Source organism: Nematolebias whitei, chromosome 2 (assembly GCF_014905685.2).
Source record: "Nematolebias whitei isolate Nwh7 chromosome 2, NemWhi1, whole genome shotgun sequence".
Lineage (NCBI taxonomy): Eukaryota > Metazoa > Chordata > Actinopteri > Cyprinodontiformes > Rivulidae > Nematolebias > Nematolebias whitei.
The window spans coordinates 36,258,757-36,264,875 of NC_056499.1; positions in this window are offsets into that span (position 1 = coordinate 36,258,757).

A 6,119-nucleotide genomic window follows, 5' to 3' on the forward strand; every position below is an offset into this window, starting at 1 on the left:
AAGTGTTAATCTTGTTAAGTTATTGTTAAAGTCCTCTCGTGCACGCTTCCGCGGCCGCCATTTGGCAACCAATCAATTTTTGGCACAACAGCGGTCCACATTTCCTGGTTGGCAGCGATGATGCGTAACAAACGTGACACATAATAGATGTGACGTATATGGCAAAGCAACATATTTATGGATTTTTCCACTTTATTAGACATATTTGGACTGATGCGACTTATAGAGCTGTGCAACGTTTACGGTAGAAAATACGGTATATGAATGTTTCTGTTCAGTGCCCTGAGATGACTTCAGTTGTGACTTGGCTCTATATAAAAAAACTGAACTGAATTGAATTGAAGTAGTCCAACGCGTGTGTTTTGGTTTCACCGAGCGCATGAAGCTAAAAAGCTGAATTTCTGCCGACGTTTTAACCACAAACAAGTTTAGATGGCGCAAACAGCGGGCAGGTCTTTCAGTTCATAACTCACTTCCTTTCTGAGTGTTTACATAAGTGGGTAAATTATATTTACTAGCGGGTTGTGCTTTCCTCCTGTCTTCAAAGGCTGCAAAGCCAGCCAAAAACTCTGGAGCGTAAAGCCCCTATTGTGAGAGTGGTATGGAGGACTCGGTGGGGGTCTGGGGGGTCTCACTAGATGCCACAGCAGTGTAGCATTTCTGTCTCCTTCCTCATCTATGCTTTCTCCTCAGCAAAAATATTTCACCAGGACGGAGCTGCAATAAGATCCCTGTGCATACTTCCAATCTTTTTTGCCTCACAAACCACCCATCCCCCCTCTCCTCTCTCCCTCTTTCTTCCCTCAAATCCCTTCATTCCTCTCTGCAATTGAGCAGTGGAAAGAGGCTGGCACTTTAGGGGGGCGGGGGTGGCCGTCCGAGGCGCTCTGATGAAGCGGCGGTGTAGAGTTTTGTGTGGGAAGGGGTGGAGGGGGATGGCTGAGTTCTGAGTTGGGACAGGAAACAGCCCCCTCTAGATGATGAAACTGGAGCTTTATTTGTTTATGTGCTGGGGTCGGGTGGAGAGGGTCTTGTAGCGTTAGAAGAAACCCACAAACCCACTCAATCAAGCCTCCCTGGGCTCACGTGTGGACGGTGTTGAAAGGTGAATGGGCACCTAGAAAGTCTGTTCTGTGGTGTCACGGCATCGTGGAGCCATCTGAAGCCTGGAGGGAGACCTTCAGGGTCGGTTGTGTGAAGAAATTAATTTTGGACTTTATTTTGTGAAAAAATAATGCTGAACGATGTAGTTGTCGTGAATATGACGGTCGTAAGTTTCACCAAAAACCATCGGAAAAATGTTGTAGTCATATTTTGTATAAATATTTGGTTATTAAGGGTTTCAAGTTATATTTAAGTACCATTATTACTGCGCCGTTCACAGTTTAAGTCTGTTTCTGTATCCTGCAACAAACAAAATATAAAAATATGTAGATTAGGAACCGTTTGCAACCACTTTGTCATGGTACTTTGTAAAACATGGACGAAATGTGCAAAAGAACTGCAAGAACTTAGAGAAACACAGTTTTGATGAAACACATGAGAAAACCCAGCCCACTTTGAGGGCTAAAGCTCAGATGCACGTTAAAACTTTTAAAAGCATTGCAGAGTGCCCACCCAAGTGTTAACGTTGTTTATTATCTAGGGGTGCACCAATAAATCGGCCCCCGATTTCCTTAATTTTGTGAAATCGTCCGATACTTTCACGAGAAAACGATTTTATCGATTTTTTTAGTTTTTACAACAATTGTCTAAACTTCATTTATATTTCAGAGCACTACCTCACGGCCAGTTAAAACAAGTTTGTATTGTTTCTAGGATTTTGTTCAAGGGTATGTTTTCATTAAAATACGATTGAAGGTGCATTTATACAGACAGTGTTGCTTATAAAACAAAATCAGAATCAACAGGTCAGGCTTTTTAGAGAATGGTGATCGGGCAGAAAACAGCAGTCGGTGCATCCCATTATTATCTTGTTTGGTTTTTTTTTACTTCTTTTACAGTTTATTCAACATATGGGCTCTTTCTTTCCTCTCTACTTCAGTTGTTGCAAAGCTGATGGTATAGTTTTGGGTACCGGTAGTTTCATTGACTCCCTTGCAACTTTTCAGGGTTTTTTCATGTTCAGTTCTTCCTGAGATTTTTCCTTCTACATAAAGTCTAATTAGAGGTTCAAAACATTTCTATAACTTAAAACATGATATGGGAGTCAGTTTTAAAATCAGCATCAATAAAATAGGTATTTGACAAGACTTCACCTGAAAAACTGAAAGAATGCCTGTAAGTTTTCTTTTCTTGTACTAAGGAGGGGAAATAAATGCATGATAAATAATCTACTAAAAACACTTTTTTATTGATGGAATTCACCACAGAAGCCTTTTGTTTTTTTTGTTAATCTGTAAAGAAAAGTTGAAAATTGAGGGTACAACGTGTTACTATTGGAAACCATGTCCAAGTGTCACCCAAAATGTGTTCAGTCAAGGCCAAAAGTCAATCAAGAAACATGAGTGGGGCGGCTGTAGCTGAGTGGTTAGAGCAGTCGTCCTCCAATGCAAGAGTTGGGGGTTCAATTCCACCAGCAGTCACATGCCAAAGTGTCCCTGGGCAAGACACTGAACCCCTCATTACTTTCGATGTGTGTCCCATCGGTGTATGAATGTGATAAAGCTCTGATTATTCTTTGTATAGATACATGGCAGAGTGCTGTATGAATGGGTAAATGAGGCACAGATTGTAGTGAAAATGCTTTGAGTATCTTGATTAGATAGAAAGGTGCTCTATAAGTACAGTCCATTTATGTTTCCAAACATATTAGTGAGAAAGGAACCGTGTACCGTCTGCCTGTTGAAATGAGAGAAAGTACATTGGTTTCCAAACGAGATGTTTGTTGAGTTTGTGTGTGTGTGTGTGGTCTCTGATCCCCTGCCCCCTACACCAGAACACTGGAGCCAAGAACCAGAGACTGGGCCAGGAGCGATACGAGCGAGACTAGGGGGAAACAGAGGCAGCCAAGAACTCTGCATGTAGCTTTTGTTGTTAACTGACAAGTTATCTGAATCCTATTTGGAGCTGGAGCGGGTGTAAGAACAGGAAATAAGCCGAACGCACAGCTCATTCCTCCATGTATCAAAGAGCTGACTGGAGCTGTTTAAAGAAAAGCCTTCGTCTTGGAAGGATTTTCTAGAGTCCAAATAAATCTGTGTTTTGTGCAGGTAATCCTCGTGTGTACCGTCTGAATCCGCTGATGTTTTCTTTAGAACAAAAACAAGCAATGAACATACGCTCTGCCGTGTTGGCATCTTTTTTCTAATTCTCTTTAAAAGCATCTATGTAGCTTAGCTGTAAAGAAAGAAAGGGAGAAACAGCAGGGCGTGGTCCATACATACCTTTGCCCAGGCCTCTTTTATCACTGGATCAGTTAACGTTCCCTTTAAACCGCAGCAGACAGGCCTGCTTTGACAAGGAAAATATCTTCTCCAAGTTTAGTACGTTTAAATCTGGATGGATCGCCCCACCGTGACTCCCAACAAAATGTGTTATTCAGCTGCTTATTTTCAGTTTGTGCGAATCTGTGTGTGCGTGTGTGTGACTGATGGGGGAGGAATTTCTTTCTGACTGATAAGATCTTCTCAGTGTGCTCACATAGGGGCTCTATCAAGACTACAACATGCACATGCACACAGACACATTCTACCATCATCTGTTTCTGCACTCTGTTGGATGGGAGGACGCATTTCTTATGCATTTACAGGTCCTGTATGAGTGAGAGCTGCCGTATGTCTCCTGGATGTTGGTTGGGATGAAATTGAAAAAGCCCATGTTGCCATTTCTCAAATTACACCGTCTGTCTGCACTATTTATATTTAGTCTCTCCTCTGCCGTGATAAGCAAATTACTGAAACCTGGAATGAAAATTGTTCGTCTTGATGTAATCCTAACCATTGTTTGCAGGAAAGTCCCATTCAGTTCTCACATATAATGGAGGATCAGTCCTGTGATGTCATGAAACTAAGTTCATTATTTTAATGCCAACGTTTATTTTGAAGGGATGTCGGTTTAAAAACAGTTTAGCACATTTATTAAAGTTTGATCAAAATGATATGTGAATATGGTGTATGTTTAGTGCAATCAGGGAACCAAAAGTGTTCAAAAATGGCATTAAAAGTCATATAAAGTAGTGTGTAAAATGATGCAATTACTTCAGTGGTTCATAAGTTCTTAAGCTGATGTCATCACAATGTAAGAAATTGAAGGATAAGCAAGGCTTTTTGGTTTTAAACTTATTTTTTTTTATATAGTAGTAAGAATAGTGATTATGCTAGCAGAAGCAGACTAAAGGTTAATATTTCCAAATAGTGGAAAAATTGGCTAAATCTTCCTAACTAAGTCCAACTATCTACATTTATTGCCACACATGTCTGTTAGCAGGCAGTATGTTTCGTTTACACTAAAATATATTTGTTTTTTGATGGAGCGTTTAAAAATATGTTATAAATATGTCATTACTAGAAAATGCTTTTTTTTTTTTCTTGGCTTGGCTTTAAGGAATGTGCATGGCCTGCCACCTTCCGTGTCAAAGTTTTAAACTAAAAAACATCTTAACTGCAGACTTAAAGCTGTTTTGGTCTTACCTTGAAAAATATGTTGCGTGATCGCGAACAATATTGTGAGATCTGCTCAGAGTGCGTGTTTGAAATGACTCAGTTATTACCACACCTAACGTTAGCTCAGTATCTGTTAAATTATGAGGCAGTTTTGTTGACTAAAGCTGATTAGCTGAGGCCACATAGGCCACCTTTCTTCATTTTTCAGTTCAATTCAACCTTTATTTATACAGGTTAGTCTCATTGAGCCTCGGGGACTCATTTACAAGAGAAATCTGATTTAAACAAAGAGTGATGACAACCGTAGACAATCATGAAAAAGCATATACTGTAAAATTTAAAGTAAATGGAAGAAATTGTATAAAAAATTAAACAAAAACAGCTACATTATAAAATGATATAAAATACTAAAACAGGAACATGTCTGCATTGGTTTTTGCCGTGAACTTAGCCGATGTTTGAAGTCACTTAGAGAAGTCAAGGTCCAGAGCTTCAGATCTTTTTGTAAGATATTCCAGGAAACAGGAGCGGAGTAGGAAAAGGTCCTTTTGTCAAGTTCAGTCCTCACTGAGGGAACACTGCAGGTAATAATGTCCTGAGAGCGCACACTGTAGCTGCACTCACGCAGAGACATGTAGGAGGAGATGTATGAAGGCAACAGACCAAGAAGTGATTTAAAGATGAAAATGTACCTGTGTTTAGTGTATATCTTAGATACTAATTTAGTGTTTCTTTTTATACTTTATATTTTGCTATTTTTGGGTGTAACTGGGACTCTGTGTACACAATTTAGTTAAATGGGCTGTACTTATATAGCGCCTTTCTATCTGATCAAGATACTCAAACAGCTTTACTCTACAATCTGTGCCTCATTTACCCATTCATACAGCACTCTACTAGATCTCTACAAAGCTAATTGAACAAATCATTCTAAAGAGACTAATCAGCGCTTTTACCACATTTATACACCGATGGGACACACATCGGAGGCAATGAGAAGGTCAGTGTCTTGCCCAGGGACACTTCGGCATGTGACTGCTGGTGGATTCGAACCCCCAACTCTTGCATTGGAGGACGGCTGCTCTAACCACTCAGCCACAGCCGCTCCACCTGATGTACCACATGTGATGGAAACAATAAAATTGACTTGAACTGGTGAGAGTCTGCGTGAAGTTAATGATGACCAGTTAACCAGTGAGTACAGAGTGCAGTGATGGGTACGGTAGTTACAGCCAGTTATGAATCTTTGCGCACCATGATAGACATCATCCAGCATCTGTAAGGTGCGTGCAGGAGCATTCATGTAAATAATGTCACCGTAGTCTTGGAAGGAAGGAAAGTAGCTGTTACAAGATATCCTGATGCATGCTCAATAGGATAGCTGTTACAAGGCGTTTCCTAGCATTCAGAGTTAGGATCTATTTCTGAAAAAGACACCCAGTTTTACTTTCAATTTCTTTACCAGGTTTTCAACAGTTTGTGGCTTAAAAGAGAAATGCGAGTCCACCAAAATAC